The following is a 21,808-nucleotide window of genomic DNA, read 5'->3' as shown; positions in this document are numbered from 1 at the left end:
ATCTGGCTATCAGTCTGGTGCTTATCTCTGAGCGGACTCAAGACTTCTACGGTAAGCTGCTCCCCTTCCATGCCGTTCAGCTACCTGAAGAAGTCTTTCTTATGTATTTTCTTTTTGCTGTCTACTCCGCTTCGGACAGTAGGATAGTGTGATTCTTTTATATATTCTACTAGTTGCCCATAGCTTGTGACACCAGGTCTTGGCACACACATTAGTAGACTGTATTATTTTGGGGTTGTATGATTATCATGACTTTATTAATCGTTTATGATTTTATTTCAAGAATTATTCCAACTATTTCGGGGTAAAGGTAATGAAAGTTTAGTTAGTATTTTTCCGCGTTGGCTTGCCCGGCAATGGTGTTGGGTGCCATCTTGACCTATTGTGGAAATGGGTCGTGAAAGTATTATCTTGGAGAAGTAAAAAAGAAGTTGCACACCAAGTTCAGTAGCAAATACTATAGTTGCCAAGTTCTTTTTCTTAAACATGGATACTAGATTACGCTTACATGCTATTATTGAATCTTCCAAATAGGTGACAAAAAATTATGCGCATTAGCCTCGATAAACAACTATAACTGAAATCAAGAAATAGAGGAAGTTTAGCAGATATAACTGGATTAATTCAAATACTATACAGCAGCCACTTCTACAAGTACATATTGTATCTCACAACTGCCAACCAAAGGTGACATGAAATCTGTAGGATATTTACAGTGGTTATTCTTAATCCTTACCTCACAGTTCATGTACTTAATTAGTTAATTCTTGATGCAACAGAAAACTTGAATAGAGATCCGTAGTTTATGTGACACCTAGATGAATTTTAACCTAGATCAAATCGTAAATCGAATTCTGTCTGGATCTGCTTTAAGTATTAATTAAAGTGAATATCTAGTTGATTAGCTTTTAAAAGTCGCTCAAACTTGACTTTAGAAGGGAAACTTTATTACATTATCACTCATCAGTAATTTGTAATATCTGAAGAATCCTGATAGAGCTCCACTATTATACTGAATTACAGCAGACTCCCCTGTATGGCAAGTCAAACATTTATCTCAAACTAAATCGCATTAAATTACAATGCAAAGTATGATCTCAACGCTGTGGAAACATTCAATAGGATCTTAATGTTGTTTATTAAGGTAAGAGAGAATCCACACATTTTGTAAACATAGTCAACTGCTATAGGCTGTACCAAATCAATTTTCTTTGAGCAACAGATGAACGTCTGATGCAAATGCGATAAAAGACAAATGCAACAATGACTAGTTTTCTATGGAAAATTTCTGATGTCAAGAACCCACTGAAACATGGATGTAAAACCTTGTTAATAGAGATGAAGTAAGACTGTCCGGCCATACAGAAGGCACCAAAGGTTAGAATTACCACTAGACACCAAAACTCAAAAGCACTTACGCAGAGAGAGTATTAATGTTCTCTCCAAAAACATCACAAACTATGATAATATATACTAAGGAAACATTCCAAAAACTTCACTAACTATGGCATATACTGAGAAACATAAAATGAATAGCCACCTTTTATGTCCCAACAATCAACCATATGCACTTATCATTTAACTTTCTCTAAGAGAATTCCTTGATGCATCGTGAGAAACTCATAAGGAGAATAAGAAAGGTGGAGGGGATTCTCTATCCAAGGTAGCAACACTTGTACAATAATAGGCTAAACATATGTTTCATGCAGCAATAAGCAAGCAAATGACAGTGAGAAACAATTTGCATCAAAATACAGAAATGGACACATAACATACTGTTTTCCATATAAGTACTTGATCGGCTTGAGTCGTACTGAAAATGAAAGACGCAGATAGCCTGCACCAAGATAGACAATCATCAAATTAGATGACCCAAAATGGATGCATGACCTCTGGTAGCATTCCCTGCTATGCTTTGTACCATAAGCATGTATAGAATCTCACAGAAGTGCACTTCAATGAAGGCACCCAGAAATTCGAGCTATCAGTGTCAAAGCGTACGGTGAACGTTTGAGCTGGAGTGCCTATAGAAATCTCTCCAAAGTATTATTCATATAGTTCTTCAATGCTAAAACACCTGGATCCTCCTCTAAGTCCCGACGGACGTTATACTTCCTAATAGACGCCCTCAAAGCGTCCCCCTCCTTGGACTCAATGCGAACAGCAAGTCGGTCGTTTTGATCAAGTTTCTGCTTTTTCAGCAGGGTTTATGTTATCTAAGCTTGAAAGCGATGGTGAAGGTGGAGATGGAGGTAGAGGGGATAAATTGAGTCTATTCCATAACTCAGAACAATTAGTTTTCCAAAAACCAATTCTCTAATTTTCACGATCGTAAGTAACAAAAGTGTTGCGAACAACGATTCTTGTTGCAATTAAAAGCATGCATGTTACAGAATCAAAGAGTTAGGACAATGAACTTTGTCAAGTTGTTAGAAATACCTCCAAGAAGACTAATTGGATTCTTTCCATTCGGGATAATTCCTAGGTAATAAGCACCACGTACTTTGAAGTGCTTTATAGCATACAAGTTACAATGGAGAAGGGGGAAATTAGTCAATACTAAATCGTAGAAAGAAAAACAAGCCAAATTATGTGACACCCAAAAGTGTCAGAAAGATAGTTAAGAAAGTACTAAAACAGAATAAAACGCATACCTGAAACAAGTAGTTTTCAGGAGAGAGAGTTAGTTTCTTTCCATCGTCGAATACCATGTCGATATGCGGAAGGTTCTTTGAGAGTTGTGATATGTCGCTAGAATATATAAGATATTAAATAATATTGGTAACACCAACAATAGGAAAAAACAAATTTAAACAAGAAAATCATAGACGTTAAATTAATTTTGGAACTCTTTTTGTAAATACCTTCCAATACCAGAAAAGCAGATATCTTTAAAACTAGGATTTGGCCCTTCGATATGTTTTAGAGAATGAAGCTCTTTCATTATCTGAAAAGAAAAGTTGAAGAGGTTCATCCCAAAAAGGAAAAGACTTAGTTTATCTAAAGTTAATATCCACAAGTAACATACTGTATAAATTCACAATCAGTGACTCTACTTTTCCTTCACTAAATGTAACGCAGCAAAAGCAATGAAAGATAACATCAAAGATATGCAGAAACTTAAAAGGAACTCTGTAGATGTCGAAATTACTACCTGCTAACATCATTGGAAGAAAAAATGTTGTGTGGTGTATTACCAAATTCAGAGCTTTAAAACAGGAAAAAGAAACTATAATAAATCGTTAATCAATATTAGTTAGGTCCTTTAATATCAGGAAAATTAACAGCAAAAGAAGGTATAGAAGCTATAATACATAACCTTCTTTTCTTTTTATAAAGTGCATAGCCTCCAACTCATAACAGGATTAAGCTAGGCGGTGGAGTTATAGGATCACAAGATATCTAGATTCTTACTTTTCTTCAAAAACATATTGTTATTATCAAAGCGTTAGCTCTCAAACTATTATTGACCGAGAGATTTTAGTTTTAGTCCCTCTCATGTACGAATCTCCAACGATAGAATTGTCCATGTCACACTAGGACATGATGATTTGCTTCACAAATCAGTGGTGTAAAGAGAACTTTGAATGGAAAGAAAAATTTAATAGACTGAGTTACATATAGAAAACACATATTCAAATGAATATCTTTTCACATCTAATTTCTTCAGGACATTCTGCTCATCAATAACGTGCTATTCGCCACTAGTTACTTTCTCAGGCAGAACGAGTCAAACAAACTAATAGAAATATTGGCAAATATGTAGATAAATTATATCTTACAACATTCTTGAAAGCTACAAATGCTGCTTCTGGAAGGTAAGCATAGGTGGTACCACTATCAAGTATAGCCTCATGTTTTCCACCAAAAACCTGCGAATTTAGGTTCAGCGACATGTATCTCCTTCAGGTCAATATTGTAGTACGGGTTGTGGCAATTCGAGACTAAAGTGAATGCGTAAGATTTATCAAGTGTATTTGCTAGGAGGAGACCTAACATCACTGTGTCTCTAAATAATTATTTCCAATGCATACCTGAGAGCAAAATCTGATTTGGTAAAGGCCATGTGAGCAGGTGGTTTTATTCCACCAAGAACCATTTCCCCTCCACCAAATCCATCCCTCCGTAGCACAAGAAGAAAGAATCACTAATTACATGTTTTTCAACAAGTTGATCAACTATGCTAAGATCACCTCGGCCCAAAACCCATTATACTATCAGCATGTTGGCTGTAAGGATCACCAGATCCGCAATTTCACATAAAAAATAGCTCATTGTGGTGCAAGCTCACTTAGATTTCCAAAATATATTATGTCCTCTCCGAGCAACCCAAAACTTGCACTCATCTCAGTGTACCGTCTCTCATAAATATATTGCTGCCTCTTATGGTCTCAAGGACAAGCTTTATTGCATTTCACAGATTGATAAGTGCTTGACATTTCCGGCTGAAATTTAGGAACCTAAATAAGTCAACACACAAAGTACCACCGATCAAAAGACGGAAATCAAATGCCATGCAATTCTAAGTGCTATATTAAGCATTCCTCACAAAATTAACAGGCTAACTCAAAGTAAATTACTAGTCATGAAGTTATTTAAGTGCTCATATTTGTCCTCCAATTAGGAGATCCTTTATGATTACAAGGAAAATTAAGCAAGAATCACATTTAAAACATCATGAAACTATACAATGGACTTGTACAGCTTATCAACAAAGAGAGGCTTAGAACTATTTGTATCCTACTTAGGTTGGTTTGCTCTTGTTTAACTATGCATGTCCTCATTTCCTTAATCCTTGTAAATAAATGTATCCTACTAAAATTTTCCTCACAAACCAATAGTATCTTAAGTATTGTTTATGAAATTAAACCTATACATAAACATTCAAATTTTAATTTCCATATCGAGCTATAAAAACACACAATTGCAGAATCAAGATAAATATATAACCTTTAATATTTATCCAGAAAAAGAAAAGAGGGAAAGAAGGACAGAGAGATAGCTGTGAAGTGAGCAAACCTGATGGTTGCCACACTTTTTACACTCAGAGCAAGGGACATAGGTAACTGTACTCCCTGTATCAACAATACGAGCGAACTTTTGCGGTGGTGTTCCAATCCAAATATGTTCTAAAGTATCTGCATCACAAGTTACTTGGAATCCATTCAACAAAATAAATAAAAAATACTAATAAACAAATTAGTCTGAACTAGAGGAGTAAAGATGTAGAAATATATCCCACAACAGCTTTTCTATCGCACCAGCTTTTCTAATAATTTTCAACAACTAAAGATCTAGAATATATAGAAACAGTGCATCAATTACGTTGCAGCAATCAGTAAGTGGTATGGTTTGATTATTGAAAAAATAGTTCTTTAGATTCTTGAAGCTAGAAAATTATATAAACCAACAATAGAAGATACTAAGAAAATTCTCATTCAAGGAATTAAATCTTTGGCAATCGAAACCCTACGCCCGGCAATTAGAATTTTTCATCAACCCTTAGACCTACCCAATTGAAAACCTAAAGATAAATAGAGATACTTACCAACAATTCTGATGGTGGCTGATAATTTGGTTGCCAATGGAAATTTAGAGAGTTTGCTGTATGAATTTTTTTTCTTTAATCGTAATGGTATGAGAGGGAATAATACTTGTGAGGGAGAGAATTTAGAGGAAAAATTAGAAACCGGAGGGAATAACAAAAGTAAAAACAATACTTTTACCGCCTAGTTTCTTGAATGGCCACTAAAATTATAATATTTATCGGTTAATATCCATTAGCCGCTAATATTTGCCTTCCGTGAATAAATTGGAGGCAATTAATTTGTTACCCTAAATAATTTCCACTAAATTCCCTTTTTGTTGTAGTGAAGGTCTCTGTATAATTCATCCCTGCTTATTGGGTATAATCCTTTACCACTAATCTAGCTTTAATTCTTTCAATGCTTCCATTTGCCTTATGCTTCACTTTGTAAACCCACTTACAGCCTATTGTCTGCTTTCCAGCTGGTAAGGGAAGTAAGTCCCAAGTGTGATTGGCATGAAGGGCTTCAAACCCTTGTGTCATGGCTGCCTGCCATGCAGGATTAAGTGTTGCCTCTCCACATGAGGATGGCTCACTATCATGGCAAACATTTGTCACTAAGTGCTGACTTTTAGAACATAGAGCATCAGGGTTGATGTGATTATGATTGGAGAAGAGTGCATTTAAAGAAAGTGAGGACTGAGAGGTAGCAAGTTGAGTTTTGTTAGGAAGGGTGCAGATATAGTCTTTGAGGTAGGTAGGAATTTTATGTGTTCTATTGGACTTTTTTGTTGTAGTTATTTCTGATTGAGTATATGTGAGTGAATTTTCGCTAGAAGCCTCATATGAAGATGCGGGGACAGAGTCATAAGGAGATGAGTTAATAGGTTGTGTTGAAGTTTCATTAACGAGAGAGAATTCAGGGTGTTGGTGCTCACCTGGAGATGTGATATTTGTAGCACCTTGAACACCAGGAAGTGGATTTTCACTTTCAATACAAGTAAGAAATGTGGATGATTTTAATATACTGTATGGGGAAACATTCTTAGGAGTTAAAGCAAAAAGAAATAAATTTTCATGAAACATGACATCTCTAGAGATGTGTATCTTCCTAGTGGCTAGGCTTAGTACTTTGTAGCCCTTTGTCCCAAAAGGATATCCTATGAAGACATGAGGAGTTGTTCTGGGTTCAAACTTATCCTTATGTACCTTAGATAAAGTAGGGTAACAAAGACAACCAAAGCTCCTCAAGTGAGAATAATTGGGTTTCTTATGATACAAAAGCTCAAAATGACATTTATTATTTAGGTAGGTAGTAGGTAATCTGTTAATTAGGTAGGTGGCTGTCAAAATGCATTTCCAATATCTAGTTGGTGATTTGGATGGAAACATAAGTGCCCTAGCAGTTTCTAAGAGATATTTGTATTTTCTCTCCACTACCCCATTTTGTTGTGGTGTGTAGGGGCAAATTTTCTGATGAATGATGCCTTTGGATTGATAAAAAGTGGTAACTTCATGACTGGTAAACTCCAACCCATTGTCAGATCTGATAATTTTGACAGAAGTGTTAAATTAACTTTCAATCATGGTTATAAAGGCTTTGAGGGCTTGTAGCGTATTGCTCTTACTGCTTAGTAAATGTGTCCAAGTGGATCTACTGAAGTCATCCACTAGTGTGAGGAAATACTTGTAATTATCATGAGTAGTGATATCGTAAGGACCCCATATGTCAATGTGCAACAATTCAAAAATTTGGTTAGAGGTACTATTTCTTTGTGGAAATGGAAGTCTACCTTGTCTAGCCATAGGGCAGATTGAACAAATAAAGGGTTGTTTGGCGAGAATTGTACAGGTATGGAGGATATTTCTCTCATTTTGACAAAGTGAACATGACCAAGCCTATTGTGCCACAAAAGATTCACAGCATACTTATCAAACACAACTGAGAACTCATTCTTATTATTGTGAGTGGATGTATTTACATTTTATGAATGAGTGGGACTTCTGAAGCCTTCACTATTTACACTTGTAGAAGGAAAACAATTGCAACAAGAAACTGATACATTAGTATTTGAGAAAGTACTTTTACCCTTTGGACACCTGGAACATAGGTAGTATAGTCCCTCTTTGCTACTACTAATCACCTGAGGACTCTTCACTTAAGGGGCCTGTAACAGACATAATGCATCAGTAAAGAGTGCAATACATCTAAGATGCACTGCAAGAGAATGGACAGAGATTAGGTTGTATTTGAAAGAAGGAACATATAGGACTTTGTGTGGGACGATTTCAGGACTGAGTATCATATCTCCAAATTCAAGCACTTTTACCCTAAATCCATTTGATAAGCTAATCGATAAAGGATATGGTAGTGTGGTGATATTGATAAGTGTTGTTTTATTAAAGGTCATATGGTTAGATGCTCCTGAGTCTATGATCCAAAGGTCAGACTTTGATTCAAAACATTTGCATGATGGCTTGTCAAAATCAATAGAAGAGGTGCAGACCACAATACCTGCGAAGTTGACAGCACCATTAGTGACATTGGCATTGCTGGAGGATCCTCCTGTGTTGCCTGTCTGAAAGTGCTGCAGCAGACTCATTATCTGCCCATACTGCTTCCTTGGTAGGTTGAAATTTTGATTCTCATCATGTGGAACTGAATTATCTTCCTTCTCATGAAGTAAATCAGCTGGAACTCCATGTACATTTGCCACAACTCCTTTTCCTCTATTGAACTTGTGACCCTGAGTCTGACTTGGGCTGTTACTCTGATTGAACTGTTGAGCACTGGTACGAACGAAGTTTTGATTGTTGTACGAGTTACCTTGGGGATATCCATGTAACTTGTAGCACTTCTCCTTTGTGTGACCTGGTCTTTTGCAATAGTCGCAGAATGGGCGACCATTTATTTGCAGTGTAGTGTGTTCTGAAGTTCCTAGCTCCGAATGGATTTTGATGTTGTGTAGATGTGGCATTCACATGCAGCAAACCAGACTCAAGGTTTAACTGATTATTTGGCCTGAATTCCCTTTGTTTCTCTTCCCGTATTACGAGGGAGAAGGCCTGTGCCAAAGATGGCAGAGGTTTCATCATCAAAATACTTCCTCGCACTATTGTATAGACCTCATTTAATCCCATCAAGAATTAAATGAGTCGTCATTTTGTTATGCTTTGTGCATCGTTTCTTTTGACCCACACGTACAAACACAAGTGCACTGAGATTTAGCACTCATGGTGTTTAATTCTTCCCACAGTCTCTTCATTCGTGTGTAGTAGGCAGTGATGTCTAATGAGCCTTGAGCAAGGTCATTGATCTTCTTTTGGATTTGATACAGCTTCGCCCCGTTTGTCTGATCATATCGATTTCCCAGCTCCCTCCATAGCTCGACTGAGTCATTGACATACTCGACACTGTCAGAAATCTCTTTTGCGAGGGAATTGAGAACCCTGGAGTCAACATATCGTCGCATCTCTCCCATTAACGAAACTGAGGAGAATTAGGGCTAGGTTTTCTACATTCCCCATTTATGAACCCTAATTTATTTTTGACCGATAGAGCTCTTAACACCTCTCCAAGATCTATACCCAATTCCATTAAATGGAACCAACACTAGCATTACTCCAGGACTGTCTGTAGGATGAATGTACAAAGGACTGCTCGCATCGATAACTGGCTGGTCATTTTCTGCTCGTATTGGGCGTCGTTTCTTCGCTTTGATCGATAGCCATTTGAGAAGCTCTAATCGATGAAATTGACAAATATATCAACCAATTTTGTGAGTAGATAGGTCAATTTCACTGAAGATTCTTCAATTCGTATGAAAATTGCATATCGAATCGATGAATCTAGAACCCTAGCATATGACAGAGGAAAAGAAATTTTGAGATACTGAAAAAAGGAATTCTAGTAGATTTCGAGCAGATGTGTTCAATCGGGCTCTGATACCATATTGTGATTAACACAGTAACGAAGAAAGCAAGCTGATACAGTAGCTTCAATGGAGGTTCTCGAGAATTCTAATAGAGTAAAGAGAGAGAAATAAAAGACCGGATTGTAAAATGAAACTTTAATGCTTCTCATTATTGTAGAATGTGTATATATTTACACGTATGACAACTAACTGTACAAAAATACAACTAAACTAATTGTATAACTACTACAACTAACTAACAATGTATAGTTACATGTTGACTTAGCACATTAGAAATTGGAAATGGAACAATATAATACTAACTAAGTCTCGATATGTATCCTTTAGAGTCTGAAGATCTACCATTAGCTTGTTCTCCTCCTCTAGTATATGAGTTATTGGTTTATTACATCTTTAGTCTTGTATTACCCGATTGAGTACATTTGATTTCTAGTTATAAATAAAGTGTGCAATATTAATACCGTTGTTGATAGGAAAAATGAATGTTAGTTCTACTAAGTGAAGTTCTAGCTTTTTGTCACTACTCATTAGTAATCAAAAATCATGAAGATTAAGCCATTGGAAAGAGAGCAAATAAAGTTTTCAAATAGCAAAGTGAGGAAAAAGTACAAATTGAATGTTTCTTTAACAGGCTATGCCGCGAACATTAGTACTACAACAATGGATCCAAAGAAGTTTCAACATACTATTTATCAAATATCTCAATCGCAAGAATCTTGACTAAAAGGGATAATTTTCGCATCTAATTTAATTATATGATAAAATCAACTAATATTGCAACAAATAATAGGTATGCACCTATAATTTTTAAAATAAAATGGGTTCAATGTTAAAAACCTTAAAAGTTGAACTCATAGAGTTTAAATATGTGAGATCATGTTTTTGATCTTTTATTGAGAGGAAAATATAGTTCAAGTCTTCAAATTTACCCATATAATAATGATGGGTCTTTGACCTTTAATTATTAAAATTGCCATCCCAAGAGTTCGGCTTATGTAACAACAAGAATGGTTGTTTTAAGCATTTGTACTCCATTCAATGGTTCGAGGGCATGGGTAGCTTCGTATGAGGTATTATGACTTGTATGTATCGTCGGTTTTCATTTTCGGGTGATTCATGATTGATTTGGAATAATGATTCTCATCTTAGAAGCTTTATGTTGGAAGAGTTGACCCATTTTGACTTTTGTGTGTTTGACCGGACCGGAGATTTGATGGTTTCGTTAGGTCTGAATGGTGATTTTTGAGCATATGCTCGGTTTGCATTTGGATGTTTCTAGAAGGTTTCGGTGCTAATTGGCGAAAGTTGAAAATTTGAAGGTTTGGAATGTTCATAAGTTTGATTTGGAGTTGACTTTGATGATATCGGGTTCGGATTGTAGTTTCAGAAATTGAAATAGCTTCGTTATGTCATTTAGGACTTGTGTGCAAAATTTGAGTTCATTCCGAGTTGATGGCACGAGTTTTGGAAGTTGAAAGTTTAAAAGTTCATTAAGTTCGATTAAGGTGTGATTTGTGGTTTTGATGTTCTTATATGCGATTTGAGGTTTCGAGTAGGTCAGTGTTATGTTATGGGAGTTAGTAGTATGTTTGAACGACTCATGAGAGGTTCGGGTGAGTTTTTAACAAGTTTTGGCATTTCGGCACTTTGATGATGTCGTGGAGATGTAGAAGTGCGAAGCACACATTTTGGAGTGCTCACCTCATGTGCGGCCACAAACCCCCAAGTGCGGACTGCACTGAGGGCTGCAACAGGGAATCTGCAGGTTTGTTGGTCTGAATTCGGGAGCTTATATCTTGCAATCTATAAGGAATTTTGAGATGATTCAAAAATGAAAGTTGTATCTCTTAGAGTATAGTTTCCATAAAGTTAAACCATTCATTCCTTGGACATTTGGACAAAAAGTTATGGTCAATTTACTGAATACCAATAGTGTAGTTGCTGCTGAAGTGCGGCCGCACAATATGGATTGCGGCTGCAGAACTTGGATGTACGGACCACACAAAAAAAAAAGTGCAGTCAGCACTATGGGAGATAAGATCCTGTACTATATATGATCACGTAATTTTTGCCCGACTAGAAATACTCCTACAAAATTAAAAAAAATAGGTTTTTTCTAAATTATTTTCGTTTTTATAGAATTTTGTAGGAATTTACTGTTAATTGTTTGCATTTAGTTGCATTTTTAAGCACATTTAATATTTTAAAATTATGGAAAATACCTTAAAAAATATTCAAAATGTCATGCATTGCATTTTAGGTTGTTATTTGCATTTTTAAGGTTAAGTCGTTAATTAATTGTCTTATTAAACAAAAATCACAAAAATAATATTTATTTTTACATTTTTAGTTTTAATGTTAAAATTAGTGATTTTCGTTTAATAATTTAAGTTTGACTAATTATGTAAATAATATAAATAGATAGTTATTTTAAATTTTACAAATTAATATAATTTAGTACCTAATTTAGAATTTAATTAAACTAATTAGATTTTTAAAATTAAACAAAATTGGTCTAGTAGGCCTTGGCCGGACTGGGCAAATCTTAACCAGCCCAATCCCCAAATACATTGTCCAAATTACCCAAGCCCAATACCCAAACCGGTCCAGCCCTTCATTAAACCAAACGGTACCGTTTTGGTACCCGTCAATCTCAGCCGTTGATCTTCAATAGATCTAACGGCTCGGAACTCACCCGTCATTTAATATTTAAGTGTCCTAATGACCCCCCTACCCCCTAATTTTGTTCATTCCCCTCCCTCACACATCCCTCTCTAAACCTCACCATAACCCTAGCCGCCTCTCCACCCTTCGCCTTGAGCCGCGCCGAAAATCGCTTACGGCGGCGGCGACGCCTGAAACTACCCAAAAACCACCCCATCCTCTCCCCTCACTCCTTCTAACACACCCTACCAATCAAATCCCAAAAATCCCTTGAAAACCAACAAATCTTACACCTAAAAGAGCCAGAAACCCTAGCTCCGCCCTAGCCCCGCAGCCGAAAATCGCCTACGGCGGCGGCGGAACTCCAAACCCCCTCAAACTCACCCCATACACTCTCCTCACCTCCCTAAATCTCACCCTACCAACCAAATCCCCAAAAACCCCACCAAAAATAACGGATCTCAAATTCGAAAACCTAGAAACCCTAGAGCCGCCGGGAATCGCTTATGGAGGCAGCAAAACCCTAAACCTACCTAAACTCATACCCTACAACTACCACACCCCCTAGAACCCCAATCTACCCATAGATCCTAAAAATACCCTACTGAAACCTCCAGATCTTAGATCTAAGATTTTCAAAACCCTAAGATCTACCTAGTCCGTATAATAATCCTCCTGCCAATATCTCCCATCAGGGATCTCAAATCCCAGATGGGTGTATTGGCATGAGGGTTTTTAGCGGCTAGATTTCTCGTTTTTCAAAACAGATTCTTAGGTATATTTTATGTTATTTTCTATTTTCCTTTATTACGTGTTTCATCGTTATATTTTGTGTTTATTTTCGTTACTTTTTTTTTTATTGTCTGATATTCTGTTTAAATTGTTTAATCAAACAGACTTAGTTAGGAAGAAGTAAAATCAGTGTGAGGTATAACTTTTTTTTTCTCTTTGCTTTACTGTTTTGATTTTATTTTATCATTATTTATTTTTACCTTTATTAATTTTACGTTTATTTTCTTTAAGTATTACTGTTTTGTTTGTTTATTTGTTTAAATTAATTGCTTGCTTTTTTCATTTAGTAGTTGGTTAAGAACTGGGCCTCACTGAAGTGGCCCGTTCCACTTGTGATGTTCTAAACGTCAATACCACACAAGAGGGGGGGGGGGTGATTTGTGTGGTACCCACTTTTCGCTCTAGAAGAACCTGGTTCTTCTAGGTGTTCTAACTACTAATGTTTGCGGAATAATAAGTACATAAAATAAAGAACACAGAGATTTTTACGTGGAAAAAACCTGGCTCAAAAGGTGAAAAAACCACGACCTACTACTCAGTAGGATTTTCCCAAACTTCTACTAATATCACTGAGCGAAAACATCATTTACAAAAACTCTTTGTAAACCTAAGGATTAACTCTAATCCCGTTATAGCACACAACCTCAACTGTTGCTACAACTTCAAGTTAGCTTATAACTTGAACACTCTAAGTACCTAATACAATTGCTTCTGTGAAAGCTGAAAGGTACAATTTTAAACCGCCTACTACACTTGAACTAGAATAAAAGAAAGACACAATGGAATTGGTTCTTCTATCTCATTCAAGTAGCTTCAGGAGTGCACACTCAAATCTCACATAAATTGCTTGCAAAATTGCCTTGCTCTTTTGCTCTCAATTTAGTTTAACTTCTGCATATGTGCAATCCCTGTGAAAGAGAACAATCATTGTCTTTTAATAGGTTACTAATCAGAGTTTGGTTGAGACTCAATTGTTGATCTTCTATCGTAGTTGAGTCCTTGAAGATCTCAAACTCCAACACTATCTTTATCCGGATTGTGTTCTCTTCGTATAAGGAGACTTTCTCCCCTTATCCAATATGCAACCTTTTCGATCAGATCAGGAGATATTGTTGCTTGATCAGTAGGACTTATCTCCTTCGCGTGCATCTCACATGTGTAGGTTGATCATGACTGTGCTTCACAAGATGGACCTGGTCCATGACTGAGTTCTTTTGTCATTCTTCAAAACTTCACCTGTTCTTGGGCCAAAAAATTCCCCCTTTTGATGATGACAAACTCTGTGTGTTTTACTGATTCGAAACCTGTAAGAACTCAGCTTAACCATGTTTTACTTATTCGAAACCTATAAGAACTCAGCTTAACCATCAACACTAAACTTAGAAAATTCACTTATCATCAAGGACCAGGTTAATTAGGTTATAAACATCACTTATTTCAGAATATGTAAAGCACAATATCTCTTCCCCCTTTTGGCATCATCGAAAAGTTGCATACACAATGTGAATTCCAGATTTTAATAAATGCTCATGGCCACTGGGGCAACTGCAAGTGCAAGCATGGTGCAATCATCAGTAATCTAACAAACATATTTAAACTATCAAGGTCAGAAAATCATTAAACAAGAGAAAACAACAGTTGTCATTGATAGAGATATGTTGCCACCAACAATCCACAAAAAGAAAGAAAAACATTCAACCATGAGCAAAAAACAGAAAAAATCCCTAATCTGGGTCACTGGGGTACTAGACAAGTTCAGGAGACAAGTGCTAGGAGTCCCAAGGCTTGGAGGAACTGGAGGGTTGAGTTTGGAGAAGATTCAACATGTTCTGAAGAATTCCATCATTCTTCTCCTTTTCTTTAGCAAGCTCAATTCTAAGACCATCCCTCTCAGTTTCCACTTCAACCACACGAGACTTGAGCCTAGCAATTTCAGCATCCTTAGCTGCACATTCCTGAACCAAAGTCCTAACTTTGTTGTTGATGGCTGTCTTCAGAGATGAACCAGGTTCAACTGGGATGGCATGGACTGGATAGTCACAGGCAAGAAGAGTTTTGATGCCAAAGTGTTCCTTGCTCGAGGCCATTTCCCATTTCTTTAGAGGCACATTTAGCCTTGCCAAAACTGTGGTCAGTATGAAGCCATATGGAGTAGCATGAGCCTTGGAGGCATTTATGACCCTGTCTACCAATTTGACAATGAGAGCAGGCCAGTTGATTTGCTTTCCTCTCTCCAGGCACTCCATAAGAACCAGGTCCATGTGCAGTGTGCCTTCTCTCCTATCTGGGCAATAAGCACTTGTCGACAAACTCAAACACAACCTTGTGCTCAGGCCTCATCTCACTTTTCTGCACAGCCCTGGCATCATTCACTTCCTCTGAATCACAGAACCTCTTGGTGATTTCAAGGGCAGTAGGGAGGGAGTCCAGGCATGGCCACCTTTGCCTAGTATAGTCATCAAACTCTTCATAGGGTATGTCCAGAATCTCTCCCAGTTTGTCTGCATCAAACTGCACTGGGACTCCCTTCACCATGCTACTAACAACTCCATCCTTAACAACTGCATTTTCCATAAATTCAATCAGCTCGTTTCTGGCTAGCCTACCATCCATCTGAAGGACCATGTCCTTCCATCCTGAGCAGCTAAAGAATCTACCAATCTCATCATCCCTGGTTCCACCAGGTCCTTCAACAGTCTACCTTTTAAAATTTTCCTTCGGCCAAACATGGCAAACCTGTCCTGCTCCTTCTCAGATTCATTCTCTTCTTCTTCTCCACTCCAGTCATCATCATCTGAAACTTTTGTTTGTTTAGATTTCACTACAGATCTTGTCCTCTTGGCCAATGTGGGTTCAGCAGACACAGGTACAGAAGAAGACTTCTTGGAGAAAGTCTTGGGCCTTTTAGGCTGGGTGTAGGAACCTCCACTGTTGTACCCCTTTCTTGATGGACCAGTTCCATCTCCTCTTCCTCAACAAGCCTCTGAGGATTATGCAATCTTTCCTTTTCCCTTATCCATTTTCTTTTTCTTACTTTCTTCTAAGGCTTTTTGTAGATCAGCTTCACTCTGTTTTATCCTGCTTCTTGTGGCTCTACCCCTAGGCACTGAAGAGGCAGTAGGTGTTGGGGATGAAGATTTTCTTTTCTTGGAAGGCTTGGGAACAGTTGGGGCTTTTGCTGTGGGAGCTATGCGTTTCTTTGGGTCATAGCTTGCCCCAACCTTTTTCAGTAGATCAGCCAAGGTTTCTTCAGTAGATGAAACAGGTTCATCTATTTGCTTGCTCAGATGAACCAACCCCTCAGCAGCTTCCCAGAACCACTTCCCCCTGACTTCATGCCACTCTCTTCTAACCTCTCTTGTGCAACTCCACATATAGCAAGAACTGCTCCCTTCCCATTTCCCCTCTCTTCACCACATGCACCCTCTCTCTCATTTTTTTTCAAGATTCTTTTTACCTCCACTCCTACGTATCTCAGGCACTTCAACATCCCTAATAGGACCAACCAGAACAAACCTAGTCTCTAAGTTTTCACTCACAGATGAACTTACATCAGCAGAGGATTCTTCAGTCTTCTCAGAGTTAGAAGACCCATGTCCTTCCCCCTCAGTAGCTGATTGATATGATTCTGACTCAGAGCTGGAGTCTGAATTTGGAGTTTTGCTTTGCTTCATTTGGCTTGCTTTCAACCTTTCGTTTAAAACCTTTCTCAAAGCCCCAGATGCTACAGTCTTTCGAGCAAGCATTTTCTGCCTTCGTAGTCTAGGTTTTGGAGATACACTGGGGGGAATAGATGACGATGAATTTGAGGGAGATGGTGGTGGAGGAGTTCCAAGATTTTCTTGTGGGTTAGACATGATTGTTGGTTTCTTGAGAGAATTTGGGAGTTTTGGAGAAGGGGGCAATTGGAAGTGAAGAAGAGTTTTTGACGGTTTTGGAATTATGATGAAGGCTGGAGAGATGGTGTGTATTTAAAGAGATTTAGACATTTAATCAGTAACGGCAGCTTTTTGTAGGGGTCAAATAGGAGTCTAATCAAACTGAAATTCCAGAATTTAAATGATCGATTTTTCTTCCCTAGATATTTGGCAAAAATTACGGTTTAGAGTTCTAGATGGACAGAACTGGTTCACGCCAACGTATAGAATTTTCTAGGAATTTGACAAGTATAGGACTTCTGCTCATGATTGAAACGTTAATCTTTCTAATTGTGCGGAGTATAGAAAACATACCTGAGCTTTCATATGAGCCCATACTGATGAACCAGGTTCTTCATTTAGAACTCTCTTGAACATGCCTCAAATGCCATAATAAAGAAAATTTTGTAAGATATCAGTGAGTCATATAAACACATGTCACAGGAGTATACTAATTAAAGTATGAAGGCGAGTAAGAATTAATCTAGATATTTACACAAGTTCAGAATTCCTAGCCAAAATCATTTTTTTTTCAATTATTTTTTTTCATTGTGCATTCTGAACTGGACCTATTAGGTGATCTTAATCATCCCTAATTCCGACATGTTCCTCTCAAAGTTTTCTCTACTCAGTACTTTAGTGAAGATGTCAGCAAATTGTTTATCAGTAGCACAGAATTCTATGGAGATCAATCCTTTCTCATAGTTATCTCTTAAGAAGTGGTGCCTAACATCTATGTGCTTAGTCCTCTTATGATGAACAGGGTTCTTTGTCATACTTATAGCATTAGTGTTATCATAGAATATAGGAATGCAACCAACTTCAATGCCAAAATCTACCAGCTGTTGTTTGATCCATAGCAATTGAGCACAACAAGAAGCAGCAGCAACATACTCAGCTTCAGCAGTAGATAAGGCCACTGAATTTTGCTTTTTAGTAGCCCATGACACAAGACATGAACCAAGGAAGTGTGCCATACCTGAGGTGCTCTTCCTATCCACTAGGAAATCTGCATAATCAACATCAGCATATCCTACTAGATTGAATTACTACCTTTGGGGTACCAAAGACACAGATCAATGGTGCCTTTCAAATATCTTAGTATCCTCTTGACATCAGTCAAGTGAGATTCTTTTGGATTGGCCTGAAAACGAGCACAAAGCCCTACACTGAAAACAATGTCAGGTCTACTGGCAGTAAGATACAAGAGTGAACCAATCATACCCCTGTACAACTTTTGATCAACTGATGAACCAGGTTCATCAATGTCTAATTTAGTGGCAGTTGCAATGGGTGTGTCTATTTCTTTTGATTCTTTAGCTCTTTTGCATACTTCTGCTGATGGATCATGGTTCCATTAGGACTTTGTTTGATCTGTAAGCCTAAGAAGAAGTTAATCTCACCCATCATACTCATTTCAAGCTCACTCCCCATTAGTTTTGCAAAGTCTTTACTTAGCTTATCAGTGGTGGCTCCAAAGATTATGTCATCAACATATATTTGTACCACAAGGAGATCATTATCTTTTTCCCTTAAGAATAAGGTACTATCAATTTTACCTCTTTTGTAACCATGTTCAAGCAGAAATTTGGACAGTCGTTCATACCATGCTCTTAGGGCCTGCTTGAGTCCATAGAGAGCCTTGTCTAACTTGTACACATGATCAGGACATTCCTTGATCTCAAACCCTGGAGGTTGTTTCACAAACACTTCTTCTTTCAGGTAGCCATTCAGGAAGGCACTTTTGACATCCATCTGATGAAGAGTGAATTCCATGTGTGCTGAAAAGGATATGAGGAGTCTGATTGCCTCTAATCTTGCAACTGGAGCAAAGGTCTCATCATAATCTATGCCCTCCTCTTGGCTGTGACCTTGGACGACCAGTCTTGCCTTGTTTCTTGTAACTGTTCCATCTTCATCAAGTTTGTTTCTGAAGACCCATTTTGTACCAATAACTGATCTGTCCTTGGGTCTTGGAACCAGATGCCAAACTTGACTTCTCTCAAACTGATTGAGTTCATCTTGCATTGCATTCACCCAATCTGCATCCTGCAAAGCTTCAACAACATTTTTAGGTTCAATAAGAGATAAAAAAGCATCAAAAGCACACAGATTCTTTAATTGTGATCTAGTTTTGACTCCAGATGTTGGATCGGTGATAATGTTCTCAATAGGATGAGAACTTTGATACTTGTGAGGTTTCACAACCAACTGGTTTCTGCTAGATGTTTCTCCCACGTTCTGTTGCTGAGGAACAGGGTCATGAACAGGTTCTTTTAGGGGGTTTATTTCAATTCCTCTTTGATTAGTTCCCCCTGTCAGGTTGCTCTGAATAGAAGAACCTGTTCCATCACCCGTTCCTTCTTTTGGTGCCACTTTGACTTGTGCTGAGGCTTCAGTCATATCTTTTACCAATCCAATGGCTTCATCTTCATGTTCCTGTCTCTCAGAAAGAATGTTAGTTTCATCAAATACTACATGCACACTTTCTTCTACACACAAAGTTCTTTTATTGAACACTTTATATGCTTTGCTATGTGAAGAATATCCCAAGAATACTCCCTCATCACTTATGGGATCAAACTTACCTAGGGAGTCTTTTCCATTATTGTGCACAAAGCACTTACATTCAAATGCCCTAAGATGGGATATATTTGGTTTTCTCCCTTTAAGTAACTCATAGGGAGTCTTCTCTACAAGAGGTCTAGTTATGCATCTATAGATAATGTAACATGCAGTGTTTACAGCCTCTGCCCAGAAACTATGGGGCAGCTTACTAGAAAGAAGCATAGTCCTAGCCATGTCTTCAAGAGTCCTGTTCTTTCTTTCAACTACTCCATTTTGTTGAGGAGTCCTAGGGGTAGAGAAGTTATGATCTATACCATTTTCATCACAGAATTGAGCAAACTTAGCATTTTCAAATTCAGTTCCATGATCAGACCTAATGGATGCAAGTTGATTTCCTAATTATTTCTGAGTTTTTCTAACAAAGGCAGTAAACATGTCAAATGCTTCATCTTTAGATGTTAGAAATAGTACCCAGGTAAATCTAGAATAATCATCAACAAGTACCATTACATATTTCTTTCCACCTCTGCTCATGGTTCTCATTGGACCACAGAGATCCATATGGACCAGTTCCAACGACTTGGTTGTGCTTACCATTTTCTTGCTTTTGAAGGATGATCTTACCTGCTTCCCCCTTGCACAGGCCTCACAAACTTTGTCTTCCTTGAACTTGATGTTAGGTAACCATATCACCAAGTCCTTAGAGACTAATTTGTTTAGCTGATTCAGACCGGCATGACCAAGTCTTTTGTGCCACAGTAGGAGATCATTATCTAGCATGATAATAGGCTGAATATAGGTGATTTAGCGATTGTTTATGCTCCCGCTTGATTATGTTCCGATGTTATAATGGGGTTAAATGATTAAAAAAGGGCTTTAATTGTGATTTTTATATATTGCAGGACGAGGAGCCTATGTGATGCATTAAGAAGGTGATCGGAACTATTTTAGAGCAAGAACAACCCCTCGGAGCTGAGTACGCACGAAGACGAGGAAGAAAATCACGAAATGAAAGTCCTGGCTAGCGCGGTCAGATGCGCGCCCAGGTGCGCGACCGCGTTAGTCCAAATTCCGGGAAGGTTTATTTAGGGGTAAAATTGGAAATCTGGAGGAAACCCCACTTAACCTATATAAACTCAAGCTCGCCCAAGGTTAATTTATCAAGTTTTTAATAGGCTAGTGCAAGGTATCAAGAGGCAAGAGGCAAGGAGGACATTTGACCATCAAGTTCTTCTTTTCTTTCCTTTGTTTTTGCTATTTGTGATGAAATTGAACCCTGTTGTGTTGAACTTTAGTATGAGTAGCTAAAACCCATTATTCTAGGGTCATGGGTGAAACANTGGACCACAAAGATCCATATGGACCAGTTCCAACGACTTGGTTGTGCTTTACATTTTCTTGCTTTTGTAGGATGATCTTACCTCGNGTTCCCCCCTTGCACAGGCCTCACAAACTTTGTCTTCCTTGAACTTGATGTTGGGTAACCCTATCACCAAGTCCTTAGAGACTAATTTGTTTAGCTGATTCAGACTGGCATGACCAAGTCTTTTGTGCCACAGGAGGGGATCATTATCCAACACACTTAGGCAGGTTAGTTCATTTTCTGAGAGAGTAGACAAATCTACAATGTAAATATTGTCAACTCTTTTTCCCTACAAAACAATCTTGTCAGTGGTAAGGTTAATCACAAAGCATTTAGTAGAGGTGAATGCTACAAGGTTACCTCTGTCACACAGTTGTAACACACTGATCAGGCTGTATTTAAAGTCATCTATCAAGTAGACATTCTCAATGGAGTGAGAGTCTGTCTTACCTACCTTTCCAACCCCAATAATCTCACCTTTCTTCCCATTTCCAAAGGAGACATTACCTCCCTTTAAGTCCTCAAGTGAAAGGAACTGGTTCTTGCTTCCAGTCATATGTTTTGAGCAGCCACTATCCATGTACCATATTTGGCTACTTCCCTTCACTTGGACCTGCAAAAAGAAATCAGGGGTTAGTCTTAGGAACCCAAACTAGTTTGGGTCCCTTTCTACAGGCAAAGGGATAAATCAGATTCCTTCTAGCCCACCCAGGCAGCCTATTTTTTTCTTGAACAAAAGCTTTGTTCTTTTGACTGGCCTCTTCTTTTGCATTACATTCATTTTTGTAATGGCCAGTCTTGCCACAGTGTGTGCAGATTTCAGGAAGAGTGAGGTACTTGCTTTTAGGATCCACTTAGGTGCTTGAGTACCATAGCCAAGTCCTCTTTTGTTGCTACTGTGATGTTCTTGTAGCCAGGAGAGTGCATCAGAAGCCTTGTTCCATTTGCAAGTTCTGTCTAGTTTATGGCTGTCCAACGGGACGGGCCGTCCCGTCCCGTCCCGCGTCCCGCGTCCCGCGTCTCGTCCCGCGTCCCGCCAGAA

At 38.1% G+C, this 21,808-nt stretch overlaps 1 pseudogene; it reads right to left on the bottom strand.

Moving 5' to 3' along the window:
• Positions 1 to 206: 206 nt before the first annotated feature.
• Positions 207 to 5,868, bottom strand: LOC109211179 (annotated as a pseudogene).
• Positions 5,869 to 21,808: the final 15,940 nt, after the last annotated feature.

This window comes from Nicotiana attenuata, unplaced genomic scaffold, assembly GCF_001879085.1.
Source record: "Nicotiana attenuata strain UT unplaced genomic scaffold, NIATTr2, whole genome shotgun sequence".
NCBI lineage: Eukaryota > Viridiplantae > Streptophyta > Magnoliopsida > Solanales > Solanaceae > Nicotiana > Nicotiana attenuata.
Note: the sequence above shows the minus strand (reverse complement) of the source record. Positions and strands in the feature narration are given on the sequence as shown.